General features: G+C 49.2%; 1 long non-coding RNA gene across 1 annotated transcript in view; it reads right to left on the bottom strand.

The window, feature by feature from the left end:
* LOC132534984 (uncharacterized) overlaps positions 1-21670 on the bottom strand; it is a 288127-nt gene that overhangs the window by 14707 nt on the left and 251750 nt on the right. The window contains exon 2 of the long non-coding RNA XR_009546747.1: positions 7859-8008. This is a non-coding gene — a long non-coding RNA (uncharacterized LOC132534984). The remainder of the gene's footprint in view (positions 1-7858; positions 8009-21670) is intronic.

The following is a 21670-nucleotide window of genomic DNA, read 5'->3' as shown; positions in this document are numbered from 1 at the left end:
GCTCTCCATCACTCTCTTCATAATACAGAAAGAAAACATTGGTCTAAGTGCATGCATGAAGCCCTGAGTTAATTCCCGGATGCTGCACTGAAAAACAAGAACCAATGAGAGCTGAGGGGAGAAGGCCAGAGATATACAAGCGGGAATGGCCGGTATATACAGGGCCCTAAGCCCACAGAGGAAAGCAGGGCTAGGAGGGCACTCCGGGAACACTCTCAGGTGTAGGGAGAGGGAGCTCCTCCGAACAGGCCAAGCAGGAGAAGCTGCTGACTTAGGAGGGGAACCAGGTGGGAGTGGCATCCTTGAAGGCCATCACAGACAGTGCTCTGCAAGCGCCAGTGACCAGCTGGAGAGAAGCTGCTACCTTAATACTCTCATCTACCGGTCTTTCTCCCTGACTGGCCTAAAGGGGGTGAGTATAGGAGCCACGTCTCATTGATCTTAGACTGGCCAGGGCAGGGCACAAAACAGGGCACAAAGTGGTTACTCGAGGGGACAGCAGTTGGGAAGGCCGAGCGGGAGAAAAGGATGTCCCCAGCAAAGAGCCCCGGGGGCTGAGATGGGCACTGCTGTCACCTTGCTCTGGGGTGGTGAGAGACCTGGTATAATGTGTCCCCTCCAGAAGGCGGCAGGACAGTCACACTGCTGTGTCAAGCATGGAAGCCCTTGGTAGGACACTGAACCAACAATGTCATCTGTGCACAAGGGCCCTTGGCTGGGGAGCAACTGCCTTGCCTCCTCCACCATCTGCTCGGCTCACTCCCAGCCCACTGGCTCCCGCATCACTAACCTCTTAATTATGGGCCTTGGCTGTTGCCTGGCCCAGAAGACCCGCTTGCTGCTTGCTGCTTCTGCTGCGCTTTAAGCCGTGACCCGATGTGGCCCATCTCTCCTGGCTGAGAGTCCCTTTGGGGATGGCAGCCAGCCCTTCCCCTCTGTGATGTCCTGAACTTGCCTACTTAGTGGCTCCAAGCAGGCTGGCCTATTGGTGGCAGCGGCAGCTCTGAGCTAGTCTGTCCACTTAGGGGCAACACCCCACAGGACACACTGGCATTGAGAGGCTCGTAGACTTGTTGGCACATGACAAAACCAATTAAGAGGGCGGCAGAGAGATTCCTGGGACCTGGGGCATAATCTGCCATGGGTGGGAGGGGGTTTTCCAAGCCAAGATGGTGATAATTACCTGAATCCTGGCTGCTCTGTATGAGGCACTGACGGCCTGGTGGAGGGGCTTCACCTTACCTCTGAAGACAGTTTATTCTTGAACTATCCAACCTTAAAAAGACTCCTTATTTTGCCTCCAGGGTTATCACTGGGGCTCAGTGTCTACACTATGAATCCACTGCTCCTAGCAGCCATCTTTTCCCCCAATTGTTTTTGTTGGATAGGACATAGAGAAATGGAGAGAGGAGGGGAAGACAGAGATGGGGAGAGAAAGACACCTGTAGATCTGCTTCACCGCTTGTGAAGTGACCCCTCTGCAGGTGAGGAGCCAGGGGCTTGAACAGGGATCCTTACACCAGTACTTATGCTCTGTACTATGTGCATTTAATCTGGTTTAATCTGGTGCACTACCACCTGGCCCCCAGAAGTTCCCATTTTCTTTCTTTCTTCTTTCCTCTTACTCTTTCCTTTCCTTTCTGTTTAACAGTCATTACCACTCTGTTTAGGAAGTGTTTCTACTGCAGGCCAATTAACAAAAGCCCTGATGAAATTTCCATGGCAGGGGGAGGGGTGTGTGTGCAGGTGGTGGTACACCGGGTTAAGCGCACATAGTCCAAAGTGCGAGGATCCTGGTTTGAGCCTCAGGATTCCCCCCCTGTAGGGGATCACTACATAAGTGGTGAAGCAGGTCTGCAGGTGTCTCTCTGTCTCTATCTTTCCCTCTCTCAATTTCTCTGTCCTATCAAAAAAAAAAAAAGGAAAAAAATGGAAGGAAAAATGGAGCAGTGGATTCATGCAGGTACCCAGCCCCAAGGATAACCCTAGAGGCAAAAAAAGAAAAAAAAAGAAGAAAGTTTCCTTCACCCTCTCAAAAGAGGTGTCACAGGACAGGCACTGCCTGGCTCAGTCACCTCTCACCGTGTCCCACCAGGCTGTGCCAGGCCAAGTGGCTCTGGTGGCCTTGGTTGACATTCTTATTCCCACAGGCTGGGAAGACAGGCCAGTGTCCTGTCTTGGAAGGGACTGAGCACCAGTCTACTGAGCCTGAACAGTTATTTCGAAGGCAGCGGGCGCAGTGGGAGGTCTGCAAGCACAGGGGAGAGACACAGCCAAATGGAATCAGAACTGGTGGCTGGGGGTGGCCAAGCGGCAGAGAGCAGGACTTGCACAGTGAGGCTGCAGCTTGCATCCCTGGCAATCTGTGGGCCGCTGGGCTCTGATCTCTTTCTCATGAAGTGACAATCTTGAACAAAAGATCCTCCATGTCCCAGGTCCTGAATGTGAAGATCTAAGAGGAAAGAGCAGAGGGCTTTGCACAGGGCTTAAAAGTGGGTGCTCAGGGGGTCGGGTGGTAGCGCAGTGGGTTAAGCCCACATGGCACAAAGCACAAGGACTGGCCTAAGGATCCCAGTTCAAGTCCCTAGCTCCCCACCTGCAGGGGAGTCGCTTCATAGGCAGTGAAGCAGGTCTGCAGGTGTCTGTCTTTCTCTCCCCCTCGGTCTTCCCCTCCTCTCTCCATTTCTCTCTGTCCTATCCAACAACGAACAACATCAACAAAAACAATAATAACCACAACAAGGCTACTACAACAACAAGGGCAACAAAAGGGGGAAAAATGGCCTCTAGGAGTAGTGGATTCATGGTGCTGGCACTGAGCCCCAGCAATAACCCTAGAGGCAAAAAAAGGGGGTTCTGAGAGATGGGGAGGCCTGGCCCACAGGAGAGAATCAGGATACTGGAAGGGCGGGTGGGCAGAGGAGGAGAAACAGTTATGGTTTGGAGCAAGCTGGCAAGTGGCTTGGAGCAAGTTTCAGACAACACTGAGGAAGAAAGAACTCCACGGGGAATTTGAAAGTCAGGCCAGGAAGTTGAGTTTGATTTAATAGGAAGGGAAGAGACTTCTTGGCTTTGAAGATACAGCTGAGGAATGTGTTAAGAGGTGCCTCTGTGCCCTTCACTGTCCCAGGTCTGGCTGGAGTCTCAGGCCCTCAACACACCTGGCATTTCAAAGCCTGGGGCCATTTTCAAAGCAAACCCAAAAGGCTTCTTGTCATTCTTTCTAAAGAGCTCCTCTGCCTTACAAGCAATAAAATAATTGAAGTCAGGTTTTTTTCCCTTTTTAGTTTTTTAAATTTTTTTATAAGAGCCATTACAAAGGTGTGAAATATTAGACACTTATGCATCTGTGAGTAAGATTGTAGGCTCAAACGTGTGAGTTCCCACCTCAGCTAATGAACTGGAATATGGTTTTCATTTTTGAACTGCAAGAATGTTCTGCCTTTTTGGTTGTCCCTATAGAAGACTTCTTATTTTAATAATTCAGTGCAGCCTAATTACGTTAATTAATCACCTTCCTTTCAGAGATGTCACTGGGCTTTGTTATTTTTCTTTTTACTGTGGGGAGTTTTTTTTTTTTTTTCCTCCAGGGTTATCGCTGGGGCTCTGTGCCTGTACTACGAATCCACTGCTCCTGGAGGCCACTTTTTTCCTTTTCTTGCCCTTGTTGTTTATCATTGTTGTTACTATTATTGTTGTTATTGCTGTCATTGTTGTTGGATAGGACAGGGAGAAATGGAGACAGGAGGAGAAGACAGAGAGGGGGAGAGAAAGACAGACACCTGCAGACCTGCTTTATTGCTTGTGAAGTGACTCCCCTGCAGGTAGTGAACCGGGGGCTTGAACCAGGATCCTTATTCTGGTCCTTGCGCTTTGTGCCACATGCACTTAACCCGCTGCACTACTGCCCGACCCCCACTGTGGGGACTTTTAAGCGACCTCAAGAACATATCAGCAGTGATGAGGTAAGTCTTCCACAAGGTCCGAGAAGTGCCCCCTTCCCCTTAGAGTGAGCTCTTTGCCATTCACAGAGTGTGCGTGAGGCTAACCCCGCAGCTCCTATCCCTTCTGGCACATCCTCTGCCTTGGGCTGGTTCCACCACCATCTCTGGTCACTCTGTGCTGTCAACACTGCTGTCTGGAGACAAAGGCAAAATGCTGTTTAGAGCAAGTCAATATTTTTGCATCTGTCCGAGTCATGATAAATATCCTGGGAATGACAATAGCTTTTATTGTGCAATCAATATAATTTGCTTCCAATGCAGGAGAAGATAATTAGCTGATAGCTGACATAGTGATCATGGCAGTGTGCTCAGTTCTAAAGTTTGTGTGGGTGGAAGATCTTTTCCTGACCAGAGAGAGAGAGAGAGAGAGAGAGAGAGAGAGAGAGTGTGTGTGTGTGTGTGTCTGTGGTGGTACTGGGGTTTGTCCACTCCCAGCTCCTGACCCAGGCCAACTGGGTGACTGTCATTAGGAAGATCTTTTAACTTCTGGGCCTTTGTTGGATCTTGGTGCCAACGAATGATGATGGCTTTACACAGAGTTGGGTGCTTGAAGTTAGAACTCGGCCTTGGGCACAACTGCTACTGTGTCAGTGGCAGGGCTCTAACAGTGACAGTTTCTTGACTTTATATCTCTCATTTTCTTGGGAAAGTGATGCTTTTCTTCCATGCTTGTGATACTCCCTAGCACTCTGAGGCCTGTTCTCAGGCAGAGAAGCCTTGGAAGCAGTTTTAAGAGAGCCAGGACCAAGTGGGACTAGAGTGGAGAGAGTGTGACCCAAGTGCATCTCGCGGAATTCCGGGAAGAGGCTGCAAGGGGCCCTCCCAGGGTGGCTCAGGGTTGAATGCTCTTATTTTGAAATGTCCACTGTCTGAAACCAGATTTGCTCAGCCTTGACTCTGGCTCAAGCACGCACACTACCTGTCACCTGAAGGGTTCAATTAGGCCCACACTTGGAGCTGTGTTTCCCATCAGTGCTGAAGGGCAAACATGAGCAGAGCCTGGGATTTGTTTGGTTGTAAGAAAAAAAGAAAACAAAGAAAGGCCTATTAAAATAAATCTTCCTCTGTTTTCTCTCCTCCCATTTTCTTCCAGCATCCCACCCTCCCTGACTGCCCTCTCTTCCACTCCCCAAAACCTGGGGAGTCACAGAAACCAGCAAGAAAGAAATCAATAATCAGATCAATTCCTGCCATGAATCCAATAAAGGCTGTGGCTGGAAACTCTCCCAGTCCTTACATGTCTCCTAAAATGTTGCATGGCAATCAGAGCTGTGAATTGGCTGAAGCTGCCTGTGGCTTTAGGAAGTGCTCTGGTTACAAGGAGAAACCCTTTCATGTTGTTGGATTCCAGCCACAGCATCTCTGCAGCTAGGAATCTGGCAGAGAACGAGCCCCCTCCAGGGTGTAAATAAACTGGCCAGGTCTATAACCCAATAAGAAGTCAATTTATTGCATGTGTGTTTCAAGTCTCCCAGTCCAAGCCCTGCAGGTTTATTAAAGTAAAGGTGTGGGTTACAGCCGGAGCCCAGACAATGGAGCACAGCGGGTTGGGTGGGGGTGGGGCCTGTCAAGTCTGCACAGCCGGGGGGAGGGGGCAGAATGGCCTTGTCGGGTCACAGCTTCTCTTCCCGCCCAGGTTTGGGAACAGCCGCCTGGGACCCTGCTCTGAGCACTGCCGGCCGCACACACAAACCTGCTTGCTTTTTTAGCGGGGAGGCTGAGAAGCAAACAGCTTAAGGGTGAACATTTCACAGCCCGGCCTAGAAAGCTGGTGCCACTCTTTGCCAGGCTGTGCCTGTGCGTGCCTGTCTGCGGACTGGAGGGTTCCCTGGGTCAGAGGTGGCTCTCATGCCTGGGGCAGGGGACACACACAGCCCCACCTCCCCCAGGTTCACAACCACGTAGTGTTCACTTGCATTGCAGAAAGGTTGTCTGGGGTTCAACAAATAGTAGTCTAGACCAGAGAAGACATTCTGCCCCCCACCCCTGTCCAGCTGCCTCCTCCAGCTGGGGTGTAATTGCATCGTGTGAGGGGTGCGGGCCTCTCTGTGCGTCCCAGACCGCCCTGACCCTGAGCTGGGCTCCCTGCGAGCCCCGGGCAGTGTAAACAGCAGCTTTGGCTCACTCTGCAGCAGCACTCCACCCACACCTTGGAAAAACAGACGGACCCCCATAAATTTACGGCACCCCACTTCACTAGAGCATTGCAAACACAGTAATATAATAGTCCAGTCAGAGAGTCTTTTTGGGGTGGGGTTAGGAGGGGAGGGGGTAGTGCTGGTGGCTCCCTTCCTCCCTGCTTCATCCCCTTTGTTCTCATTGGCTCCTGCCAAGTCCCGGAGAACCAATGGGATTGCTGTTCTCCATTCATGTCCTAGCAACAAGCCCTGTTCCAATCTTTCTCTGCCAGACCAACACCTGAAAAATTACATCATGAATAATGGCTAAAGCAGCAAGGGCTAGAGAAGGTCCCTTTATTTATTAATTTATTTTTCATGTGTCTGCTGCAGAGTTCACTTAAGGTGTTTCAGTCTGGATTCTTAAAGTGACAGTTCCCTGGGTTGTGGCCACTGTTCTCTCTGCAGATCCGCGGAGCCAGGGAAACAAAGTGAGCAGTTGCGGAATAGGCGAAGGGCCTTTAGGTGACGCGTGGGTGAGAGGGAGAGAAACGCCGGCCACGTTCCTCTAACAGCCCTGCTTGGGGAGGCCTCACACACGCGCACAGCGAGTGTTCACATGCTATATATTCTTCGGGAAGTGACTAAAATATCCCCAACCGCAGAAGCTGCCCACCCACTCGCCCTACAGAAACAGCCCTTCCGGTGGCTTCTCTTGCTGCAGTCAGCTACACTCAAGACCCCTTCTACGCCCGTTTTGGAATAAAGGCCCCATTCTGTTCCCCCGCCCCTGGAGCCAAGGAAGGAGCTGCCTGTGGATCTGGGAAAGGTGTGGGGTGGCCCGGGATGGGCGGAGGGGTGCAGCGAGGGTGCCCAGAGCACACAAGCGCAGGGCTGCAAACACAGACAGACAGCTCAGGAGGTGCTGAGCAAGATCCAGATGCCCAAGGGGGGGGGGCAGGGGCAGAGGGGGGCCAGCTGGGGGTTGGCTGGCAGAGTGGCTCTGTCCAGACGTGCAGGCAGGGCTTCTCGTGGAGGTGTCTGCCCTTCTAGGCTTTTCTGAAGACCCAGAGCTGATCCGCGGCTTCCCACTCCCCCACCCACCCAGTCTGGAGCAGACAGCAGACACAAAGAGCTCAGTGGTGGCGGGTGGCGGGGCGGGAGAAGGGAGGCGGTGAGCACCTGCTCTTGGTGCCTGAGCTAAGGGTGCAGCAGGCAGCCTTGCAGCCCTGACCTGCCCTGGCCCTGCCCCTGCACTCTGGCCTCCTGCTCTCCTGGGAGGCTCTGCTGCAGGGCCGGCCGGCGGGATGGGGAAGGCCCCGGGCTGCTGCTGTCAGGGGTGCTGGCTGGAAATGCAGAAAGGAGCCACAGTGGCATCTGGCGCAAACCTGGGGGTGCTGGCAGACGATCCACCTTTGGGGTTAGTGATGCCACAGGGCTGTAGGAGGTTCTGGGAGCAAAGAGGACAGTGCCAACCTGAGGACGGGTGGCCAGGGAGGGGAGGCTCGTGCAGGGGATGCCATTCCTGTCTCTCTCTTAGTGGGAGGGTGGGAGGGGGCAACCCCTCTACAGAGGCTTGCAGACCTACTGTGGACTAGCAGGGACCATAGTGGTGGGAAGGATATCCCTCCCCAGAGGTTACTAACCAAGTGGTAGCTGAAAATCAGAGGCTTCAGGGTGGGCCAGCAGGAGACCTGAAGTCCAAAGTATCAAATCCCAGGGTGGGAGGCAGCTCACCTGGTAGAGCACACACTTTGCCAGTGTCGGGACTGGGGTTCGAGCCCCCGGCTGCCACAGGAGAGCACCATGCAAAAGGGAGGCTTCATGGACAGTAGGCGGTGCTGTGGGATCTCTTCTTTGCTCACTCCTTTTCTGCCTCTAACTCTACTGGAAAAAAGAAGAAGAAGAAAAAAAAAAGAGTCTGCCGTGAGAGGTGGAGTGTTGCAGGGGCAAAGTCCCACTGAAGCTCTGGTGGCAAAACCAAACTAAAACAAAGTCTCTGTCCTGTGGAGGGTACAGCACATGGGGACTGGGGACCCCGGCTGGAGCTGGTCTGGGCTCTTACACAGCAGGGCATTCTGGGGACCTCTCCTCTTTGCCCCCATCCTCCACTTACTTCTTCACCTGTGTCTCATTAACTGGGTGGAGGCAAGATAGCACGCTGGACCCTGCCTCCTCCAGTCTGTCATTAAGAACCAGCCGTCTGTCTCTGATCAGCACGTGTGTCCACTTCTCTGCCTCCCACCACCTTATGCAAGTAGCCCCTGGACTGCTGTGCTCAGGCTGACCCCCTGCCAACCTGCCCAGGACCCCCTCCAGGACTTCCTACCTCTACACTTCATCTCTCTCCACTTTCTCTCCAGCCTCTTCCCTTAGCTCCCTCACAATGAATACTTCCCTCTCCTATCCAGGGACTTTGTAGTGCAAAACATACCCTAAGTAGATAGATTAGATCTATTCATCCTTGAGTTCCTAACTGAGTCATCTTTTCCCTTTACTTCTCCCCCCACCTTTTATTTTTTGGTGTGTGTGTATGTGTGTGTTGTCAACCTCCCTTACTCCTCTTTAGACCATGGTAGGTTCCTTTTAGATAGTCCTGTAGAGCTGTTCAGTTTCTTCCAGTTTAAAGTGGTGCCTTCTACTTATTTTTTTAAGTTTAAGGCCAGGGATGGAATTCAGGGCTTTGTGTATGTGCTCTACCACTAAGTCATCTCCTTGACTCCACTTTATTTTCATATTTTCATGAGAGAGAGAGAGAGAGAGAGACTGACTTATCTACCAACTATGGAGCTCACCTGATAATCCTTTGCAAACAGGAACTAAGATGAATGGTCTGACCTAGTCATAATGAATCCATCCCCTTGTCTCCATAACCATCTGTTTAAAGGCGGACTGACTGCTTTGCTGAGAGGGAGGAAGAGACATGAGGCACCACTCAGGCACAGGGGGTACCAGCGACTGAACTCAGGGCCGCACGGATGTGCTCTGCCATGGAGTTTCTTCCTGGTTGCAAAAGCAAGCCGCACATATTGTGACAAAGGGAAACAACTTTTTTGTGTGTGTTTGTGTGCCTGGTGATTTCTTTTTTCTTCAAAATTTTTATTAGTGATTTAATAGTGACTTAACAAAATTACAAGATAATAGAGGTAGAATTCCACACTGTTCCCACTCTCAGAGTTCTGTGCCTCTAGCCCCCTCCAGAGGATACTGCAGCAGTTCTCCCCAGGTCACAGATACGGGTTGACTTTATATCTCTATCTCTATCTATCTACCTGTCTGTCTGTCTGTCTATCTATCTTTGTCTGTATATATGTACATTTTCCTCATTGTTCTGTGGCCTTACCTTTACTTGCTTTCTTATTTTATTTTTAAAATTTCTTTATTGGGGGATTAATGTTTTACAGTCGACAGTAAATACAATGGTTTGTACATGCACAACATTTCTCAGTTTTCCACACGACAACACAACCCCCACTAGGTCCTGGGCCATCCTGTTCTAGGACCTGAACTTCCCCCACCCCCACCCCAGAGTCGTTTACTTTGGTGCAGTGCACCAACTCCAGTCCCAGTTTGGCTTTATACTTCCTTTCTAAGTCACACCTACACCTCTTACTCCTTCCAAGTTTCCTCCCCTTTTTCCTCTTCTCTCTCAGATTAGTGACACAGTGCCTGACTTCCTCTGGTGTTTTCCAGATTTACTTCCCTCCCAGTGATAGTATAAAAACAAATATTCCTGGTGACAAACAGGGAAACAGTTTTTTATTCTAAGAATATACCTTGGATTTTCAGAGTTAACCCAATTGCCAAGTAATTTGATTATAGCAATAACTATCTATTGCTTTCTTAAACACTAAGACAGCAGGAACCTCCTGCTTCCTCTATAAAGCCCATATCTCGGAAGTCGGGCGGTAGTGCAGCAGGTTAAGTGCAGGTGGCACAACGCGCAAGGACTGACATAAGGATCCCGGTTCCAGCCCCGGCTCCCCACCTGCAGGAGGGTTGCTTCACAGGCAGTGAAGCAGGTCTGCAGGTGTCTATCTTTCTCCCTCTTTGTCTTCCCCTCCTCTCTCCATTTCTCTCTGTCCTATCCAACAATGACAACATCAATAAAAACAATAATTACAACAACAACAACAACAACAACAAAAGCCCATATCTTGGAACCTCTATGGTGGGGCTCACTTTCCTGCATGCTTCTCTCAATTCATACCAACTGATACTGCATCTGCTGATCCTAACCTAATCAATGCAACGAGTACCACCTCAGCATGCTTCACTTCGGACTGTGTCCAGAGATGTCAGGCGTCAGAATGTCAAGCCTTCAGCCTCATTACTGAAGTGAGACCTTTCTTTTCATAGGATTCTCTAATTCCATTTCATATGGTTCACTTCCTAACAAAGCCCCAAAACCTAGATATAAAGCAGGTCCCATGAGGAAGGGCCTATGTACACATGTATCCACAAAGTAGGGTAAAATATAGACCTGAAAGCAAAAGTGCATGATAGTCTGCTGTGAGTCAATAAATGAAGCAAGCAAGAAGAAAGACCTAAAAGACACCATAAAGTTCTAATGAAATAGTGTCTACTTAGACTTCGATACCCTCCTCACCTACTTCCTATTACACTTCCCTTAGTGACTCTAAAGCTAACCTTATCAAAGTAAGGACTGCAGAAGCTGAATATGGGCAAGAGACTGGCATACTTTTTTTTTTTTTTTTTCTTTTTCTTTTTTGGTTTCCTTAGTAAACCCCAGTGTTGGCTCTTTTTTTTTTTTTCTTTTTCCTCCTCCAGGGTTATTGCTGGGCTCGGTGCCTGCACCATGAATCCACCGCTCCTGGAGGCCATTTTTTCCCCCTTTTGTTGCCCTTGTTGTAGCTTCGTTGTGGTTATTATTATTGCCCTTGTTGATGCTATTCGTTGTTGGATAGGACAGAGAGAAATGGAGAGAGGAGGGGAAGACAGAGAGGGGGAGAGAAAGAGAGACACCTGCAGACCTGCTTCACCGCCTGTGAAGCGACTCCCCTGCAGGTGGGGAGCCGGGGGCTAGAACCGGGATCCTTACGCCGGTCCCTGCGTTTTGCGCCACATGCGCTTAACCCACTGCGCCACCGCCCGACCCCCCGAGACTGGCATACTTTTAACGATGACTCTTTAGTCACTATCAGACCACCCCATCAGCTGGGGCCCTAGTTGGGGAATCCTGAGATTCCCAAACAGACATAATGGACCTAGACCTCGAATAAATCCCTCTCTCCATTGTCACTGGTTATCTCTATGAGGAACAACATAATATACCCCTTTGTGGGCCCCCATAGGACCTAGCCCTCAATGTGGATCAACAATGGTAGAGAATGTTTCATCCTCTGAAGGGAGGCTGGACAACATACTCTATCTACCACCTGAGGAAGACGGGTCCTGAAATGGGGCAGCTTGGAATGTTCCTACTCATGACCACAGAATGTGAGCTCAGATCTACAGGGATGCAGAGAGGTCACATAGGTTCCTAAGCATATTCAGCTTCGATGGAGTCAACAATATTTATACACATTTCCCATATTTGGGAGCTACTCTCTTCCCTGATTCAGCTTTCTAGGACTTTTTAAGCCATGGCATCATCTCCACCAGCATATCAGATGTCAGGCTCATGAAAAAACTAGTATAGTCATGGGCCCTATGGAATATAACTAAAATAGGCCTACTAGCTATCTCCAAAACAGAGACCCTAAATCTTCATCTGCAATATTCCAGCCTTTAGGTTCATGATTAGGCAATAATTCATTCGGCTTTATATGTTAACTCTTTTTTTTCAGCCACCAGGTTCCAGATGCTAACATGATGCCAGACTTCCCTGGGCAGATGACCCCATCAATGTATCCTGGAACTCCACTTCCCCAGAGCCCTGCCCTACTAGGGAACGAGAGAGACAGGCTGGGAGTATGGATCGACCTGTCAACACCCATGTTGAGTGAGGAAGCAATTATAGAAGCCAGACCTTCCACCTTCAGTACCCCACAATGATCCTAGGTCCATACTCCCAGAGGGTAAAAGAATAGGAAAGCTATCAGGGGAGTGGATGGGATACAGAGTACTACTGGTGGTGGGAACTGTGTGGAGTTGGACCCCTCTTATCCTATGGTTTTTGTCAGTGTTTCCTTTTTATAAATAAAAATTAAAAGATAAAAAGAATATACTTGTTAATTTGTTAGAGAGAGAGAACTATGGGACCAGGTGGTGGCACACCTGGTTGAGCATACATGTTACAGTGCACAAGGACCCAGGTTCAAGTCCCCAGTCCCCACTTGCAAGGAGAAAGCTTTGCAAGTGGTGAAGCAGTGCTGCGGGTGTCTGTTTCTCTCCCTCTCTATCTCCATCTTCCTCTCGATTTCTGGCTGCCTCTATCCAATACAAAAAGCTAATAAAACATGAACAGAGCAAGAGACAGAAAGAGGGGCAGAACCAGGGCACTATTCCAGCATATGCCAGCCCTACACACCACCACTGGGGCACCTCCCTTGCTCTCTCTACCAGATATAGATATATAACACTATATAATAGCTTAATTTTTAAATATATTTATTTATTTTCCCTTTTGTTGAATTTGTTTTTTATTGTTGCTGTAGTTATTATTGTTGTTGTTATTGTTGTTGTCGTTAGCTAGGACACAGAGAAATGGAGAGAGGAGGGGAAGACAGAGAGGGGGAGAGAAAGACAGACACCTGCAGACCTGCTTCACTGCTTGTGAAGTGACTCCCCTGCAGGTGGAGAGCCTGGGCCTTGAACCGGGCAGGATCCTTATGCCGGTCCTTGCGCTTTGCATAAATAGCTTAATTTAAAAAAAAGATTTATTTATTAATATGTGTGTGTGAGAGGGAAGGGGGTAGAGAGAGAGAACCAGAGCATCAGTGTGGTATATGCAATGCTGGGGATCGAACTCAGGACCTCAGGCTTTTAGGCCCAATGCTCTAGCCAGTGTATCATCTCCTCCACAGGAGTGCATATGTGTGCATGCAGCCTCTGAATTTGTTTTTAAAAGTGAGAGCACTTTCTGAACATAGAGAACAGCGATCCCTAGCAGTACCCTCAGCCCACTTGCAGAGTGCTGCCCTTCCCCACCCCAGCAGGGCCCTGAGTCTCTCAGGCACTTTGACCTTCTGAATCATCACGGTGCTGCCAGTTTGTGTTCTCCTGGAATCTCTGCTAAACAGGTGAACAGACGGAGACTGACGGCTACACAGCATCATGCCTAGTGACGCACAGCGGCAAGGAAGTGGCGCCTGGGATGCCGGCACTCACAGGTTGGACTTGAGAAGCAAGGCCGGAAAGGGGAAACGCAGAGTAGAGCCTGGACTGGGTTTGGTGTGTTGCATCAAAGCAAGGACTCTGGGGAGGGAGGGCAGGAAGGGAAGGGGGGCTTTGGGGTCCTGGTGCATGGTGGTAGAAAAGGAACTAGGCTGTGGGAGGGTTCTGTAGGCTGTCCCTGTCGTGCTGAGATGACATACTCTAGCCAGGTGTCAACAGTGTGCTGAGACCACTATTCTCCTCCCCCCAACATGACTTAAAAATCAACAAAGCAGTGCAGCTGCAATCGGAATCAAGGTCATTTGCTTAGAAAATGCCAGTTTCAGGGTCTGGAGGCGGCACTAGTGGTAGAACTCACATGCTGCAGTGCTCGAGGGCCTGGGTTCAAGCCCCCAACCTCCACCTGCAAGGGGAAGCGTTACAAGAAGTGAAGCAGTACTCCAGGTCTCTCTTCCCCCTCCCTCCCTCTCTCCTCCCCTCCCTCCCTCTCCTCTGTCTTTATACAATAAATTTAAAAAACCTTATTAAAAAAAAGAAATGCCAATTTCACCCATCTATAATTCTCTCAATATTCTTGATTTCTCAGAATCTGCATTATAATCAAGTTCACTAATGTCTCCCTTTATAATGCTTTTTGTTTCTGAAGTACCCAGTTGACCCAGAAGTGCTTTATTTTATTTTATTTTATTTCTTTATTCCCTTTTGTTGCCCTTGTTGTTTTATTGTTGTAGTTATTATTGTTGTTGTTATTGATGTCGCCGTTGTTGGACAGGACAGAGAGAAATGGAGAGAGGAGGGGAAGACAGAGAGGGGGAGAGAAAGACAGACACCTGCAGACCTGCTTCACCGCCTGTGAAGCGACTCTCCTGCAGGTGGGGAGCCGGGGCTCCTAGAAGTGCTTTCGAAGTACAATTCCAGAAGCCAGACCTTCCACCCTCTGCAACCCACAACGACCCTGGGTCCATACTCCCAGAGAGATAGAGAATGGGAAGGCTATCAGGGGAGGGGAGGGGATATGGAGATCGGGTTGTGGGAATTGTACCCCTCTTATTCTATGGTTTTGTTAACGTTTTCCTTCTTTAAAAAATAAATAAAAAAGAAGTACAATTCCTCACCTCCTCAAATGTGTCACCACATCCCTCACCTCATCAAAGCACCAGTATCCTCCCACCAAAGCCACTGGACTCCCCTCCCCATTGCAGTGCTCCCATCCAGCTCTTATCACTTGGTCTCCACCCAGGCTGACTTTTTCACAAAGAAAGACACACAGACAGTCAGACACCACAGGATGGCAGCTCCCCTCAGGGCGGTGAGGGCCGGGCTCTAGACTGGATCGTGTGGATCATCCAAGTGAGCTATGCCCGTCACCTCTGTGCACCTCCGTTCTGCAGTCGAAAACAATAAGCAAAGACCAAGGGACACAAGCCAAGCTTCTCAACTCTTTGTTCCCAGTATCATTTGTGATGCAGAGAGAATGGCAAATTGGAGAGCAGTGAGAGGGGCCTTTTGGCGTGCGCTGGGCATTTTTCACTGATTCATTTCTTTAATCTCTTTCTACTCTCAGGGCGCTCCAGGCAAATGGAGCAATATGGAGAGCAAGAGAAACAGGAGATGGCAGAACCCACGAACTCAAAGGCAACCTGGGATGTGCCGTGGCAGTTTCCCGTGGTGCTGTGCAGTCAGGAGAGGAGGCAGCATGTCTGAGATGCACACGGCACTGGTCACAAGCGTGTGTGTTTTCAAGTTCATGCATATATTTGGTTCAACAGTGGCTACGGCACCTGCATGGATTCCATTAGTGTTCTTTCCATGCAGAATGTAAAGTACTTAAATCCACCACAGAGTATCACTGTCTGTGGCTTGGGGAGGAGAACCTATTCACTGAACAAAGCAGACGTGAAAACCACAGGAACACTAGTGCAGTGTGTTGGAGACCCAAAAGAGGGAGCATCTGCCTAGCTTGTCTACTTGAAGAAGAGCAAGACTTTGTCTGACAGATGGGAGTACTAAGAGCTACAGAGAGGGCATTCTAGGCAAACAGAAAAATATGTTTAAACAACACAGAGGCACGAGACAGGCCACATTCTCTTTGATCAGTAATTATATGTACAGCAAGTCTTCATTTCATGTCATTAATAGTTTCTTGAGAACTGCAACCTTAAGCCAAACTCCATATAAAGAAAAACAACTCCTCAAACAATGTCATTTGGTTCAGTGTCAGCAGGGATTGTGTTTTTTCTCATCCCCGTTCTAATGAAAGGGTGTTGACAAAACAATGGTAGCTTTTATTTTTTACATTTTTTATCGATTTAACATGAATTTTACGATTTTTTTCTAAGATTTTAGTATAGTTTCATATGTATAAGACTCGCCACACATGCCACCACAGTTCCAGTGAAATTTCACCAGAGACCACTCTACCACCACCTCTTCCTATCCCCTCCATAGCCAGGTGTGTGTGTGTGTGTGTGTGTGTGTGTATGTGTGTACACAGACTCATATGGGTATTATTTTTTGCAGGCTTGTTTTCGTTATTCATATTCCACATGAATGAAACAATGTAGTAATTTTTTCCATCCATTTTGTCTCAAAAGGCACAGATTCGTCTTTTTAAATGACTTTTTAAATGACTGGGTATATGTTCAGTTTTGAAATGTTTTTATCTCTATTTATTTGAAATGTTTTTGAAATGTTTTTATCTCTATTTATTTATTGGATAGAGACAGCTAGAAATCAAGAGTGAAGGAGGTGCTAGAGAGGGAGAGAGAGGCACAGAGACACCTGCAGCACTGCTACACCACTCGCAAAGCTTTTCCCCTACAGGTGGGTACTGGGGGTTTGAATGTGGGTCTTTGCACACTGTAACATGTACGCTCAACCAGGTGCACCACTGCCTGGCCCCTGTTCACAGTTTCTTTATCCAGTCATCTGCTTCGTGGTGTTTAGGTGCCTTCCATGTCTTGGCTACTGTGAACAGTGCTGCTGTGAACACAGAGGTGCAGATGGCCTTTGAATCAGTGTTCTCATGGCCTTTGGATTGGAAGGTAAGGAGCAGCCCACTGGAGAGAAACAACTGGTCCCCAAATGCCTGCAGGAACCACCTCCTCTAAGTGGAGCTGAAATACTCTGACCATGAATGAGCTGTGGCCCTGTGAACTCAGCATCTGACTGGATGTGGGCCCAGAAGTGCAGACACTTTCTGAGTGGACACAGAGAGGGACCTACATGTGCAGCTCAGAGACACCCCCAGCTCAGAATGTGCCTAGGGGCACATGGATGACAGTTACTTGGAACCCCCCCCACACTTTCCTCCAGGAAGCTGGATGAAGTGTCCCAGCAGCATCACGGGGGGGGGGTCTGGCCTCCCAGGTCAGTGCCCTATTAGGGCCCACTGTGTCTGCTCACTGACAGAGGCTGCCTGCTCCTGCGGTCCTCTTGGGGCAGCGGCTTCTCCTGGCCTTTCCAGCCTTGCTGCTATCGCTGGGGCAGAGGTGCTGTTTAGGGGTGGCTCAGGTGTGGGTCAACATAGGGTCCCCAGGGGGTGGGAGAGGACCCCAGCTGGCATTCCTTAGCCCCTTGCCAGGAAACACTGCCACAACACCACCTCCTATTGTGAAGGGATTTTCCATAGTCTCATAAGTGAACCTTGCTACCTTGTCTTCCCTGACTGGCTCTATGACTGTGAGGTAGTAGCCACCAGCCATGTGGAACTGTAGAGGGAGACACTTCTCAACACCCCGTGGATGGTGAAACCTGCATGTCCTGTTTTTTTTCTATCTATGAGCACCTGTGGTAGTGTTTAATTCACTAGTTAGGTGCATTAAGAGGCTACCAACAGGGAGTCAGGTGGTAGTGCAGCAGGTTAAGTGCACATGGCACAAAGCTCAAGGACTGGCAAAAGGATCCTGGTTCGAGCCCCCGGCTTCCCACCTGCAGGGGAGTCGCTTCACAGGTGGTGAAGCAGGTCTGCAGGTGTCTGTCTTTCTCCCCTCCTTTCTGTCTCCCCCCTCCTCTCTCTGTTTCTCTGTCATATCCAACAACAACGACAGCAATAAAACAATGAAAATAATTACAACAACAATAAAAACCAACCAGGGCAACAAAAGGGGAAAAAATGGCCTCCAGGAGCAGTGGACTCATGGTGCAGGCACCGAGCCCCAGCAATATCCCTGGAGGCCAAAAAAAAAAAAAGAGGCTACCAACAGCTACTACTGAAGCAGAACACTTATAATAAATACTGCAATATAAGTTATATGAGTATGTTCTCTCAAAATACCTTTATTTATTTATTTTTTTGATTTATATATTTAGAGGGAGAGAGAGGACCAGAGCATCATTCTGGCATATGTGGTGCCAAGGATCTCACTCTCGATGTCAGGCGTGCAAGTTCTGTGCTCTAGTGCTTGCCAGGCCCCCACATTTATTCCACAGGAGAGACAGACAGATACGCCTGAGAGACAGACAGAGGAGCTAGAGCACACACACAGGATGATCAGCCGCAGGAGAGACAGATACACCTGAGAGACAGACAGAGGAGCTAGAGCACACACACAGGGTGGTCAGCCACAAGTCTTACACACTCAAGTCCCTTGTCCTGCCAACTGAGCTATTTTCTCTGGCGGCACCCCCTCACATTCTTTAAAAAAAAACTTTTATTATCTTTATTGATTTATTGGATAAAGACAGCCAGAAATCAAGAAGGAATAGGGTGATAAAGAGGGAGAGAGACAAAGTAAGACATCTGCAGGCCTGCTTCACCACTTGCAAAGCTTTCCCCCTGCAGGTGAGGACTGGGGGCTTGAACTGGGGTCTTTGGGCATTGTAACGTGTGCTCAACCAGGTGTGCTACCACCCGGCCCAATCACATATTCTTACTTGTTTATTTTTCTTGTCACTGGAACTTGATTGTTACAGAATGACTTTTTCAGACAGAAACAGAGAGACAGACAGAGGTGGGGGGGGGGGACACCATGGCACCGAAGCTTCCTCCTGTGTGGTGGGGACCAGACAAGAGCATAGCAGGCCAGATGCCTCCCCAGGTGAGCTATCTTGCCAGCCTGCTCAAGGTACCATACAAAATCCCTTCAGGCCGTGGCTGACCACTAGTAATGAGAACAGTGACAATGAAAATATAACTGAAATGGAGCTGGTCTGATCTCAGATGTCCTACATGTACAGCACATGAATCACCGAGGCTTTGTACAAAACCCAGATAAAATAGCTTGCTATTTTTTTATTTGAATTGCATGATGAAATGATACTATTTTATTCATGAAAACATTTATTCATGAAGTTAAATTTGACCTGTTACTTTTCCCTTTGTTTGTGTGGCTACTAGAAAATGTTTTAACATATGCCCATGGCTCACTTTCTATTTCTGTTGGTCAAAGCTACTCCACACTAATTTATTTTTGCTGCAATGCTAACTGCTCCTGTATTCTCCTTACCATCTGGAGGATTGGGGTTCAATTCCCAGTGTCTGCATCACTTGTTTATCATCACTGGTGGGAGGCTCACCTCATGTGAACACTCTGCCCGTCCTTCAGGCCCCCGTGTCACCTCACATGCGGTGCTGGCTGGACACAATCGTAATTGCCGTCAGAATTGTGGCCACCCTGGTGCTAGAGGGGCTGGTCTGCTCAGAAAGACTGCTCTTCCTCTGACAGGTGCCAGGAGCAAATGGCTGGAGCCCTTTTCTTCCCAGACAACTGTTTGAGAACACCGGGTCATCCTTTGGTTAGCAGATCCCAGTCCAGATCTGGGAGGTGAGAACAAAAAGGCCGAGGAATTGGGTGAGACAGGACTGAAAGCTGCTGGCATTTCATTCCTTTTGTCCTCATTCCTGCCTGTCAGGACAGAAACTGACGAGCAGTTGGCGGAGTGGACAGCCTCGCAGAGTGGCCTGATGGGATTCCTGAGCTTCTAAGTCACTGGTCAGGATGGCAACTGGCTGGAGCCCAGGTGACTTCCCGTGACTTTGGGAGGTGTGGCTGGGGACCCAGGTTTAGGGCTCTGCCAGTCTCTGGGCTGTCAATTTTTTCTGTTAGACTTTGGTGAGTTGGCAAAAGAAAGGAAATGGGCAAAATACTTGTTGGGCATTCAAAAACAATAGTGAAATGGGAACTAATTTGGGAAACAGAGAAGAATATAAAATACTCCTCCCTTCCTGACCTTTTTGTCCTCACAGTGGGGACCACAGTCTTGACCCTCTGCAAAGGAGTGAATGAATGAGCTTTTTGTTTAAAAAAACAGATACGGTTATTTGTAGACTGAAACCATTTGGGCTGTTGTGGTTTATCTTTGAAATTCCCACCGAAGCTGCCAGGGGCCTCAAACCTCAGTCTGGAGCAAGGAAGACTCAATAGACAGTCGATGTTTAGATAGCTGGCCAGAGAGGGCATCTGTGCTGGCCTGGTGAAGGTTTGGTTGAGGAGGACAGGAAGTGACTTCTCTGGTAAGCCTTGCAGAGTAATTTGGTGTCAGCATAGAAATACAATCATCTTACACACAGAGCTGCTGTTACTAGTGGGGTTCTTGTGTTTGCCCTGATTCCTTCCAACTGCAGTCTCCATCTCCAGGACTTTCTCTGTGTGGCCCATAATGGCACCCCAGTAAGTTTCCCTTCACTCTCCCCCATGCTGATTAACCACACACATTATACACACATGGCATTTCTTTCATCAAGCCACACTTTCACGAAACTGAACTCTTTCCTAATTTGATGACACTTCATGGGAATTCAAACAGGGCACTCACCTTAATGACTATAGAATATTCCATGGAGTGAATATATATATATATATATGGCATAAATTCCCAAACTCTCCCTTGTTTCCAGACTTCCTTCTTCTTCTTTTTTTTTTAATCTTATAGACAGAAGAGCTAAGGTCAGCACCCTGGACACAGACCTTGTCTGTGCTATTTGTCCCGGCCTCCAGGAAAGCCTTCCACAGAGCACTGCACAAAGGGCTCAGTAGGTACCTCAACGGTCATTCAGAGCAACACATCTCTAGCTGTGGAGCTGCAGGTGTCAGGAGACAAGTGGGGAAACGCCTCTAGAAGCAGGACGTCTTCTTCTGTGCATCTGAAATACCCCTTCCATTTAATCGTGAGTGGTGGGCTGGCGGGCATGTGTGTGGGGATGGGGGTGGGTGGGCTCCGTGCAGGTCATAAAGATGCTGGAGACCCAGAGTCAGAGCAGGTGAAGACTTTGTGAGGCAGTCTGCTTTTTCTGTGGCTCCCATCACTCAAAATCCTTCCAACCCCTCAAGGAGTGATTTTTTTAAAATTAATTTATTTACTTTCCCTTTTGCTGTCCTTGCTTTTCATTGTTGTTGTAGTTATTATTGATGTCGCCATTGTTGGATAGGACAGAGAGAAATGGAAAGAGGAGGGAAAGACAGAGAGGAGAGAAAGATAGACACCTGCAGACCTGCTTCACCGCCTGTGAAGCGACTCCCCTGCAGGTGGGGAGCCGGTGGCTGGAACCGGGATCCTTACGCCGGTCCTTGTGCTTCGCGCCACCTGCGCTTAACCCACTGCGCTACTGCCCGACTCCCAGGAGTGATTTTTAGAAACATTAATCTTATTTATTACACGAGAAAGTGAGTTTCAGACGGGGCAGGAGGAGAGAGCCCCCTCCCCCCATGCCAGAGCTCCAGGCTGCCATATGCACTGCTGGGCTAATGGCACCAGGACCCACCAGCACAAGCTCAATGCTCGAGCCGCTGAACTATTCCCTGGTCACAGGAGGGATTTGCTTTCTTTTCTCCTCCCTCCCCCTCCTTCATTCCCCCTTTCCTTTTAGAGGCAGAGAGACAGGTGGGAGCGGTTAGGAAGGCCGAGACCTCAGCACCAAAGCTCATGTGTCTCCCCCCCCCCCAGCTTGGTCTCCCATCCTTGCTCTGCTCTGGGGTCCTGCTGCCAGCTTTGCGGGGAAGAGCGCACTGTGTGCAGGAGAGCTGCCACGCACCAAGTGAAGCCCCGGGTTTGGTCCTGAGACCACGTGTGACTGAGCAGTGCTCTGCCCTGCCTCCTCTCACATTAAATACAAAACAGATCTTAGCGAGAGAGAACCCCTTCTCTGACATCTTCATCTTCTCTTTTCTGACATGTCTCTGGCATGTCAGAAAGCCAGAGACCTTCTTTGGGGGTTGGCCGCCAGGCCCCACCACACATACTGTCAGGGCCCAGGATGTGGGCCTCTGCTGTGCCTGCAGCTGTGTGTGGGGCTATGCCCTCTCTCCCACA

Source organism: Erinaceus europaeus, chromosome 20, assembly GCF_950295315.1.
Source record: "Erinaceus europaeus chromosome 20, mEriEur2.1, whole genome shotgun sequence".
Classification (NCBI taxonomy): Eukaryota; Metazoa; Chordata; class Mammalia; order Eulipotyphla; family Erinaceidae; genus Erinaceus; species Erinaceus europaeus.
The sequence above is the reverse complement of the archived record's forward strand: the minus strand, read 5'-3'. Positions and strand labels throughout refer to the sequence as shown.